Raw genomic sequence first — 12641 nt, 5'->3', positions numbered from 1 at the left:
GACCATATTTTCTCATCTATTTGCAGCTTAGTCCATTGTACTCCAATTTTTGAAGACCTACATGCTTTGAGCATTGTAGTTTTTTTCCTCTACCCCATAGAAATGCTCTAACTCACCACTACTCATCTTTGAACCAATAAGTTTGTGGTTGGGAATAGCAGGTGATTCGTTGTTAGCTACAAAAATTTCTTGGCAATCTATAAATCTAACATCCTTGACTGGACTGGATATTTATGCTTAAAGCACACTAGGATCGAACAATTTGAGGGTCACATTGAAATTGAGCGTATCAAATCCGAGAAATGCATGAAGAAGCTGAGTGATATTTATGGTTATAAGAGCACATTGGGATCAAAGAATGTGAGCGGCAAATCCAAGAATCTACTCATTAACATAACAAAGGACTACATATCAACAATTATACACAAATATTAAGGAAAGCAAGGGGAGCATAGGGAATCAACGATGGACTGTAAATGCCTACGTAACTGCAAACCTCCATCACCACAAACCTCTATCACTCCAATTCCAAGAATTTTGGTAAACACTCAAACTTTAAAGCAAACAAATCCTCCGCCAATGGAATGGGGTGATTTGAAGATCAAGGCGATGATGATCTACAAATCGAGCTATTCTCCGGGCTCTGAAGCAAACAAATCCTCCGCCAATGGAATGGAGTGATTTGAAGTTTAGGGTGTCTCCAATCTGCAAATCGAGCCGTTCTTGTTGATTTAGAGCCAAGAACAACAGATAGTGTTTGAACTAGCTGTTTGGATAGATTTTTAGGCTTGATAAGTCACGTACTAGCTAGCACGTGAGTTGGGCATCACAATATTGGCACTACAAAGGGAATCAAAGGCAAAGGACCCATGACATGTGGTTGCACCAGGGCTGGAATTTTCAATTAATGGCACAATGCTGCCCGATCGACAGCACAAGCTTTAGCTCTCTAAGCTCTTTGTCGCTCAAGATCTTTCCTCTTCCGCTCCTCGTCGATGAGCTTGTGGGCAAGGGGTTTCCTATTTCTATCATGTCTATTGGCTCTATGGCTTTGAGAGTCCATTCTCAATGAAGGTAGGAAGAATTGACAAGTTGATGGGGAGGAAAGAAGAGGCTCCAAGCTAGCAATGGATGAAATGAGAACAAAAAATGTGGTTTCTTAAGAGGTTGGATACTCATTCCCTAAATTTGATTGGATTCAATTTGACTAAATTGGGTGGTTGTGGTGATTTGACTGGAATGAGTGGCTCTTCTAATTTGAAGGCAACTCATTTTTACACTAATTTAAGTGGTTCCCTTGAATTTAGATGATTTACATTAAATTATATATGATGGAATCCAATGCTAATTTGATTTGGGTCCATAATGTTGGCATAATCTAACTGTGGTATATTGTTATATATAATTTTTGTTTAATTTTTCCATAACAATATACCTTATATGCCTATCCTTATGTTATTTCCTTGCACCTTTAATATGACATTAGAAGATACCCTAGAAGAGTAAACCTATGCTAATTTGCATTTGATTTCTTGCCATAACAATATACCCTAGATGCCTATCCTAATGTTATTTCCTTGCACCTTTAATATGCCATTGGAAGATACCTAGAGGAGTAAACCTATGCTAATTTGCATTTGATTTCATTGATTCAAATCACACGCAAGACATGATGTATCATTTCACCATGCATGCATGAGCGTGCACTCAGCATGCTTGATGGTGTCCCTCTTGATGTGTCACACATGCATGGAGGTGGAGATGATGATGTAGCAACTCATGGCTGATGTGGCACCATGCATTTTGATGACATGGCACCAACTGGGATGATGATTTGTCATGCTTCTTGGGTCAACTAGTATGATGTGGCCAAGATGACGTGGTAGTGTGAGGTGGCAATGTGATGTGGCAGCATGAGGTGGCAGTGATGAGGTAGTAGTGTGAGATGGTAGGTGAGTGATGATGTAGCTCCAAGCATGCCTATGATGTGGCTTGATGAGGTGGTGCCTGGGCTAATGTGGCATCACAGGTGGCATGATGAAATGGCAGGACATGTGGCATGTCATTGATGATGTGGCACTAGGCAAGTTGCTTAGGTGGACTTTAGGCCATGTCACTCTGCTTAGGTGTCAATCTATGGTGGTAGGAAGTTGGGAGGTGGCATGTTGACAATGTAAATATGATGAGTTGGCCAATGGCTTAGCCTTCCACATGGGCAACATGCCCATTCCCACATGGTTGCCACTAGGCTTGGTAATTCTCCAAAAGTGCCTTTCCAAGCTTAATACCAAGCCTATGTAATAGCCTTGGTATTTGGCTCGGGTGGCCTTTTGCCCCTTAAAAGGGGGATTTCACTTGGGGAGGCAAAAATTGACCCTTCCCTTACTCAAATTAAACTAATTTTTTCCCCTTACCTTCATCACATTGAGGACTAGCATATATGTGATTTTTGGAGTGTTTGGTGATGCCCACAATTACTACATTTATTCCTTATTTTCTTAACTACTCTTACAAGTAAAAGTAAAAATTAATCTTGCATCTCTCAAAATCTGACAATTGGATTTGAGATTTGATACTTGCACCACACACCTTTATGTGTCTACTAACCCCCTACCATATTGGATCCTATTAATTATTCAAAATACTCAAAAATATGGTGGCCATACCAAAATTTGACTTTCTTTTGTCTTTACTAATTATAACAATTGATTATTAATTATATAAACCATTCAAATAAATACCAAAAAATAAGTTAAGTTCCACAATATGTGAGGAGACTGTTTATCAAGTTTAAATGTCATTTGATCACTAATGAGTGAGAAATTGTGAATTTAATATGACAATGTCTATTTGTGAAAAAGGGTGACAGCCCATATGACCATGCAGTGTGACCCTAGAAATTTGAGTTATGTATGTTTGATTCTCAATTTGACCATACCAGTGTGTGCACAAAATCATGTGTGATGTTTTATATGAAGAATTCAAGAGCTAAATCCTTAGGGAAGTAGGTCAAATTTCTGAATTTGTGAGCAAAAATGCATGCCCCCCCCCAAAAAAAAAAAAAGTTTGGGCAGTCAATAGAATATGACCTCCATCATGAAATGCGGCATCCATGCCTACAAATTTATTCCATTCGAGTTACACAATGTACCCTCCATGTTCCAAAGGTTCATGGTGGTTCACAACATCAAGAACTACCTAATTGGGTCCCTTCCTATATACTTGGATGATTTTAGTAGATATACTAATAAAATTAATCATCTGCAATGCTTAAAGAAGGCTTGTAGAAGATGTCAAGGGGCATTTCATTAGATCCTACCAAATGCCTATTCCATGTTAAATCTAGAATCTTACATGGTCATCTCTTCTAATGACCAAAATTTCCAAAATTGAGGCAATTGAGAGAATGCTAGAGGCAAACAATTTACATCAACTTTGCTCATTTATGGGATCTATCAATTTTTATTGTAGATTTATCAAAGACTTTGCTCAAATAGCTGGGTCATTGTACAAGCTTACCAAAAAGAAAACAAAGTTCTAGTGGATTGATGTTCAACATGAAGCCTCCAAAGATCTCAAAGAGTGAGTGATCACAATGCCAATTCTTGGACAACCCAAATGGGATATATTATTCCATCTATGTGTAGATGCTTATAGGTATGTAGGATCATCCTCACTTAGCTTGATGGATGCATGGACTATCTAGTCTACTATGCAAGCCAAATGATGTCTCCACCAAAATTCAACTATAATACCGCCAAGCATCAGGCCCTTATATGGTCTATAGCGTCCAAAAAAATTGGCACTATCCTTTAGGGACTTTTGTATTCTATGCTGAGCATCAAGCTATCTTATACTTGATAAATAAAATTATAATCCAAGGGTGCTAATGTGCTAGATGCTTTTATTTCAAGAGTTTAATTTTTGGATCGTTCCCAAACTCAATAAATCACACATGGGCATAGATTTCCTTTCTTGGCTTCTAGCACAACAAAATGGCAAAGGTGTGCCAATGAATCTTTTGGATGCACATTTGTTTGTAATTGACATCCAAGAACTAAAGAATGAGGGGTTACTTCAATATCTATCCGTAGAAACTTTGCGTGAAGAAATGCCCCACAAGTCTGAGGGTAGATAGAGCTAAAAGCTTGGCAGTATAGCATTATTGGTAGCCAATTGTATGACCAAGGTGAAAATTGTGTTCTTTGAAGTGAGTATTAACTCATGAAAGACTAGTAGTGCTTACTAAGACACACCAAGAAATAGCAGGTAGCCACTTTGGAACTAATCTAATAGCATGCAAGATCCTACAAATAAGACTGTGGTGGAATACTCTCTTTTGAGATGCACACTGATTTAGCAAAAATTGTGACAGCTATCAAAGGACTGGACACACAAGGCCACATGATATTGCAATCGAGCCCACAATGGATGCCTTTTAGTGGTTGGCTTGGATTTCATGGGACCCTTCAAGAGAGTGGCCCAACCAACATAGAACAATATAGCATTGTTGCCATTGACTGTGCCACAAACTAGATAGAGGCTAAGGCCCTCCAAGATAGAGGCTGTGGCACAAACTAGGCAGAGGCTAAGGCCCTCCAAGACAATTTAGCCCATAGCACCACCAAGTCCATTTTCAAGCATATCATCTATAGGTTTGGTTGTCCTACCAAATTCATGAATGAACCAAGGCATTGCAATGGTGAAGCTGAGTCAACCAATAAGTTTCTAAACACCATCCCAAGGTGATAAATCCAAATTGCAGCAACTTGAATTTCAAGTTGAATACCAATCGCATTTTGGTCTCTCTGCACTGCATATAAAGTAACTACCACATTGACCCTATTTTGGATCATATATGGCCTACAAGCGATGATCCCACTCAAATTCACGGTGCTAAGTCTTTGGTGGCTGAAGAGTACAAACTCAACAAAATAGAATTAATCTAGTAAAGGCCCATCTCAATGAACCCCTAAGCATGAGTGGCTTGGGCACAACAAGTCATTCAAAGATGGCTTAAAGCTTGGCATGACCACCACATTTTCCCCAAGACTCTTGCCAAGGGCATGTTGGTCCTTCTTTACAACACAAACTCAAACCCAAAAAATCCAATCGCAAACTTGGGTGTGATGAAAGAGTTGGGGATGTTCCTTGCAATCTTCTTCAACCCAATGTATTTCAATGAGAATAGATAGTAAGGTCTTACCTCTTCTTCAACCCAATGTATTTGGACAAGAAACAATAGTAAGGCTCAACAAGAATGTGACAAATGGCATCTACGAGTAAAATTGTAAGTAGTTCTTTACATGCTAAATAAAAGTTGGTCTCATTGCTATTGGAGAGAGCCAGTGATGATTTGGGTAATTAGTGAGTGGTGAGGGCATCTCAAGGGCTCACATGTATGAAGCCTTTACATGATTTGGTGTTGTATATATATATATATATATGTATACATACATACATACATACATACATATATATATATGTATACCCATAAATGAGGGACATGTTATGTAGCAACGTGATACATCTTCACTTTATTGCTATTAATGAGATCAAGAAAGAGGTTCCCTTGTAGATTAACCAACTAGACTCTTTTATTTGTGAATACTTGCATTAGTTTAAAGGATCTATTTGCAAGGAGTATCTTAGGGTCATAGGGCAAGGTTTTCCATTGGACTTCAACATTCTATTTCAAATTTCGGCAACAATTTAAGGGTTGCATCAATGGGCCTGGGTGCACATCTATGCATGTTCCAATAAACAATGGTAGGGCAAGCAATTGTGGACTACAGCTCCACTCCACTAACTTTTGGGATCCCTTAGCTATCAGATCCTCTTTCACCCCCAAAATTTGATTGGACTCTTTCAACTAGAATATCAAAGTTCTAGTGCAACACCCAATACTACCACCCAATACTACACTACGATTATTGCTTGAGAATGAGCTGCCATTATGTAGCACTAAGCAATCAGTAGTATGATCGCCAAGGATTCTAATGAGTGTGGCTCCAACAAGCTCTAGCAAGTTCTTTAGGTGCAAGCATGGCTTTCATTTGATCCACTTACTATTAGTATGTCGAGGACCACAAGAAAAATGGGGCAAAGGCCATAGGAAGCAAAATAACCTCACCTTGAGATCATTCATTCCCATGTGGTGCATGTCATTGAGAAATATAAGGAAGAGTAACACATTTATTCGAATGCACCATTTAAATGCAATGATCTCATAGCCTCCACAAGAAGAGGAACATGATACATTCATCCCCTTCCTCCCTTTTGAGATGAGTGCCACCCTCCCAAGAACCAATAGACCCACACAAGTACCTCATTGACCAAGAATTGCAATCATCAAGGGGACACACCCAAGAAAAACCCCTTACTAAATACCAACACTTTGACCTTGAAATAGCCCAATGACTCTGCAACCTAAGTCAAGAAAGAAGCTTATCAAGTTTTGAAAAAGGTCAACTCAGCAAGTGGGGTTTCACTATGGTGGGAATGAAGGGAGGATAGCTTTTTTAATCTACGATGGCAAAGTTTGAACTCGAGATTTGGTGCATAAATACAAAATCATGTGCCTAAATACTATGCTTGGATGCACACAAACAAAGGGAGATAGATTCATGTAGACTTGATATATGTATGTAATTCTCAGCACATGCCATTCATTGCCTATGTAAAGGGAATGCCAATTCATAACTCTAAACTACTCTTTTGTCTCACTTCTTGATGAGTTTCATCGAACATTTCATCCATAGTTGAAAGGATAGAACAAATAGTCTATCAATGGATGCATTATAATGCTAGCTCATTCCCCTAATTGCATGAATGGTAGAGTTTGATTGATGGATTTCTCTTCCCCTTGTCTGATATGTAGTATCTCGTAAATGAGGCCCACTTTATAAGGTTAGCATGTGCATGAGAGACACCAAGGTGAGGGAGACAACTAAAAAATGTCAACATTCCTCTTGAATTTTCCTCGAACCTTGCTCATCTCTCATTGAATCCCTTTTGAAATGCCATTTTCAACTCCTTTTTGCCCATTAGCATCTACATTGCCAATCTTGTGGCATTGATTGTAATTATTGACATGATATTCATTCTAGTACTTTTCCTTCATATCCATGGCACATGCTTCCTCCACTTTGAGGCATTCTAGCTTGTGGTTCTATTTTTTTGTGATTTCTATTTGCATCCCCTTGTCTTCATTCTCAATCTTGTATCATTTCCCCAATCGTTGATTGTAGTTATTGACAGGATATTCATTGCAAGTAATTTTCCTTCATACCCATGGCACATGTTTCCTCTACTTTGAGGCATTTTAGCTTGTGGTTCTATTTTGTTGTGATTGCTATTTGCATCCCCTTGTCTTCATTCTCAATCTTGTATCATTTCCCCAAGTATGCACAACATTGGCTCCTTTCAACCATGACCTAGTCAACAACATGGGGTATCGCTACTCAACTTTGCATTTTGGCAACATTAAATGTCAATGTGAAGTAAGCCCCATTTATCTTGATGCATATGTCTTTAATCATGTCTTTTGCCATTGCCAAGCTTTGATTTGCCAAATGAAAATCTTGAAAGGTGACACTTTCAAGCTCTTCAAGAAGCTGAGTCATTTTTTTATTTTCTTTAGAGATTATGTGACTCTTGAACCTAGATTGATGAGGACTACCTTGATTGTGTCACTCCTAACCTTGACATTGATTACTGGCATTTCTTCATCCCAAATCTCCATCTTGATCCAAATTTTGCACTTTGACTCATTCCACTGCCACTTTGGTGGTCAATGTTCCTATAACAACCAATTAATTAATTGATCACAAAAGAACTTGCTGCAAGGAGGAGTGATTTCCAATAGTTGGCCTATTGAAATCGTCATCCTCAACCCACTCAAATTCTCCCATGTTGCATTTATCTTGTTATGCTCCAATGGGTTGTGTTGCATTTATCTTGTTATGCTCCAATGGGTTGTGTTGGTTATTTCATTGGCTAGCTTATTTCTTCTTTCCAACAAATCCCTGGCTCTTTTGTCTCCTATAGCTTCATTGGATTTCTTTGGGATACCCTATGACCTTATGACCAAATTCAACATCTTGATGTGTGTGTAGGCTTGCAATCAATGCCTCTTCATCATTTTTGCATGCTCTCAATAGCATATCAACATGCTTCTTCCACAATCTAAGGTCCTCTTGGAGACCTTCCTTCCCATAAAAGAAACATGCAATGCTGACATTCTTTAGTCTATTTATTTGATATTCTGTCCTCCCTCTCTACTTGGTTTACCTCTATGGTCCTTTTGTCTTTGTTGAACCAATTTTTTTTACTTTGTGGCCTAAACAATTGTGTATAATGTAGTATTGTCCTAACCTACATTCAATGTTGGTGTGCCCATTAGCTTTGCACTTTTTGCAACATAATTCTCCTATTTCTGGTGGCCCTCTTATTCCCATTATTTTTTTGGAGGTCTACTTGGCCCGATCTATGTGAATCTCCGTTTTAGCTCCTTGCTATCCATCTTTGCCTATTTCTTCTTAACAATCAACTTTTTATTTTGCTTTGCTTTGGCTGTCCATGAATATATTTTTCTTCCTTTTGAAATTATTGATGATCCACTTCTTGATCATAATTGCTTTCTATAGTAGTTCATTGTACATTCATGTGGGATGATTGATTTTCATATTCTCAACTCTTTGCCATTCATGAGGCCATTGGTTAGTTGCTTGGTGACAACACTCATTCATGCCACAAAGTCCTGCACTACCTACCTTGGTTTTTGCTTGATAATGGTTGAGATTCAACACCACATCTTCTTCATTGAACTCATGCTAAAACCTCTTCAAAAAGCTTCCTCAACTTATTTCATGTGTTGAAATGATGATTTGAGTACCAGTAGCCAAACCATTCAATACCTTTATCCACGAATGTTGTAGGGAAATATTTCCTCTATATGGCATTGCAATGCATTGTCCATTTCTAGGAATCTTCAAAGGGGAATGGGGATTTTCACCCTCTCCTTTCATATATTTTTCACCCCCTCTTCTTGTAAATTTTTGAGATGTAATCTCCACCTTCAGGCTTGCCATTGCTTGAGGGTCACCGACTGAGTTATTGGAGGCCTAGATGAGTAGTGGTGGTGGAGGTTGTTGGTGTAGTTCCCAAAGGACTTTCCATTTTTATAGGGGTGCCTGTTGAGAACTTGAATCACTCCTTTGCCTTTGTGGATTCGGTGCGATACTTCTTCCTAGTCCTTTTTGCCATGGTACACCTTGTTTCCCTTTAGAGGTGAAGCCTCTTAGCCTTGTTTTTATCCTCCCTCTTTGTTTTCCTTGGTGTCGTATCCATTTTTGAATTGCTCAAACTTTCCACTCTTTTCGTTGGCTTGTGTTCTTTCACTATTGAGTGACAAGCTTTCAAAAGTTTGCTCATCAACTCTCGATCCCATTTGACATTTACTCTTCTCTTCTTTGCTAATTTCTTCAATGAGCTGGCAACCTCTCGAATCCTCTGTTACACTTGGGATTCATTTCACGCCGATCGCAGTAGTAGCTCTATGCCCTTCCTTAGTCCTTCTCCTCAGGATATCTGATACCAAAGCACCATAGTTTCTTATTCGAGTGCAAGACTCTTCTTGGAGTCATTGGTGCCTTTGTGTTGCTTCCTCCCATCCTGCTCATCCATCAGTATTAGGGTCTCTTTGCCATTTTTGCAAGCTCCATCCCACCATCTCCCTTCCTTGGCACATTTGGTGGAGACATTCCCTAGCAAGATTGCTATAACTATGGCACTCAAAGGGCTGCTACTGCTATAGTTGAAGAGTCACAAGCTTTGCTTTGCTTAAAAAGTTCCTAGTATGTTGCTGCATGCATGCAAGCCACCCATGCTCCAAGCCTCGCAAAGGAGGTACACCTTTTACCAGATGCACTAACAAAGGTGGCTGCTCATCAACGGATGGATTTTGTAGTACTCACAACATAGAAGGCATAACAATGATGAACACGAATTCACTTTAGGAGATAAATAAGTCCTGCCACCCATTGAAAAGGATTTAAAAATATATTAATTAGTGGAAAAGGGAGGAGGGAAGGGGTGGTAAATAAAAGGGAGGAGAATGAACAACGAGGACATCCTTTTATTTATGAGGGTAGCACCCTCCCCACCCAAACCCCTCCCCCTCCCCTCGCGCAGTCCCCCTCCCTCCCTTGTCTTCTTTACTAGGTAAGAATTTGAAACACTCTTACAATAAATTTCAAATCTTATGGAAAGACCTTACTTATGAGTGGGTATTGGATGTCTTGAGTTCTCACCTCTTGACCTTAGCTTAAATTGGCTATCTCCTCCTTTTCAACTAAGGAATCAAATGAATTTTTTATTGAAAAATAAACTTATTATAAATAAACAAACTTATGTAGCTCTACTTTTACAAATAAACTTAAATCATTGAGATATCTTGTAAGCATCCCACTATCTCGAGGAAAAATAGCACATTGGGCATACCAAATTACTACCAATTGTAGTCATGAATCACTAGGACAAGCAAAACTTATACCCTACTAACTTATACAACTTGCTCATCCATGGCCATACATATTAATAAGGGTTTTTTCATGACCTTTCACTAAACCTGTTCTTTGTGTTATATTGGTTCTCATGACTCCAAAAGCTTCTATTAAGTGGTGCTCCTATCTCCCAAACAGCTATGAATTCTTTGTTTATCTCATGTCTCCTACGAAGTCTAGGTGGGTGTATGGCAACACTCTGCCAGGATGAAGATGTGACCCATTAAAGTAGTGGGGAATAAACTCATCTAATAGTAAAAAAAGAAGAAGAAAAAAACTCATCTAATAGTTTTAAAAAAAGAAGAAAAAAAGCCAACGTAAAGGGGACCTAAGATGTAATGAAGTAATGTCTCTAAACTTGATCAAGTGACCAAACAAATTTTTTTCCCCTCCTTCCCAATTCACACCCACGATGATCTATGAGAGGCACATTTGCCCATGGCCTATATCAACAGGCAGTAGGGGTTTAGGAAATTGAGCGAGGGCAACTAGCTCAGGTGGGTGAACTCACATCCAAATCGCTTGAGCTGTTGCTGCTCTACAACTAAACAAGAGTGCACAAGTGCACGTGGGCATGGCCTCCAAGTATAGTGATAAAGCGACAACTTTTGGATGCAAAAGAGAAAGCGAATGGTTTTTAAAAGGGCATTGGGCTATGGAAAGGCAATTTTTACAAGATGACGTCTATTAGTGGCAATTTTAAACACCACAAGTTAATTAAAATTTTTAGAAATTACACGAGGAAATTCACAAAAGGAGTTTCAATCCAGTACCTCTAAGGACTCTACTAACAAATATTATTCCTACATTTTGCATGCAAAGTGTATAAGGATGACTATACAAACTAAGTGCTAACAAATATTAATCCTACACTTCGTATGCAAAGTGTCTAAGTATAACTAAACAAACTTAGGACTCTCAATAATTTTCTAAAAAAATTACACTAGGAAGTTTACAAAAGGAAGTGCTAACAACTACTAATCCTACACTTTTGCAACTCCTTTTGTTATGAGAGTTGCTAAGTTTCTGAGGATGATTAACAACTCTCATTTAGGACAAGAACAAAAAGAGGGATTCACTTTTTGTTGGCCTACCCTTTGGGTAGGGCTTAGTGATGATGTTTGTTTGAAAGGGATTTCTCCCTATTGGTCCATTCACCTACCATTGATGTTAAGCGCCTTTTTCTCTCTACACACACCTCTCTTTCCCCCAAATTCCTCTGCCAACCTCTCTATCTTCCCCCAACAACCTTTTGGGCAGGCCTTATGAATGACAGAAGTCATTCATTTTTTCCCTTGTTCTGAGAGTTGCTGAGTGTCTAGTATGTCCCCCCCAATATGCTAATAGGTGCCCACGATGTTTTGGAAAATAGTATTAGAATTTGTTGCGGGGCTAGTGAGAGACGATTAACGTAAGATGATTGGGCAAAAATTAATGCATACTAAGGTTTCTTATGAAAAATTAAGGTGGCATGGTTCAAAGTCTAGAAGCTTCTTGGTTCTTGAAATTTCCAACCGCCTCGTGCTGTTCATGTAAGGGTGCCTCCGCTCCCATCTCCTCATTCCTGCTAGCGCGTGAGATAGTGAAGGAGAGAGATTAAGGGGAGGATAATGAAGGAGAGAGATTGAGTGGTGAGAAAGGAGGCAGGGTTGAGCGAGGAAGTGAGAGAGGGGAGCGTTTGAGCAGAGAGGTTGAGGAGATGAAGAGGGAGAGGGAGGAAGGGGGGCTGAGTGGAGGAGGGGGAGGCTGAGTGAGGCAGAAGAGACACAGAAGGGCTCAATCGCGGCACAATCAAGTATTTTTGCCACCAACAAAGGCGGCAGGGAAACACTCCTCAACATGAGGTACCGGGGAAAGCTCCACTACGTGTGAAAATGCCATGGGAATTTTTTTTGAAAAAATACAAAGGGTCTCCAGTCGATTCTATGTTAAGATAACGTGCTGTTTGTTAGCTGTGAGTTTTTTGAATCAGATCAAAGGATTTGTGTTTCCTTTTTTGGCCTGCCGTGAGGTAGGTCTTAGTGAAGACGATTCTCAAGAAGAGAAAAATCGTCATTTTTCAATTTTCAAAAAATG

This window comes from Dipteris shenzhenensis, chromosome 4 (assembly GCF_047967505.1).
Source record: "Dipteris shenzhenensis isolate YYH24624 ecotype China chromosome 4, Dip_SZ_1.0, whole genome shotgun sequence".
Taxonomy (NCBI): Eukaryota; Viridiplantae; Streptophyta; class Polypodiopsida; order Gleicheniales; family Dipteridaceae; genus Dipteris; species Dipteris shenzhenensis.
This window is presented reverse-complemented; position numbering follows the sequence as displayed.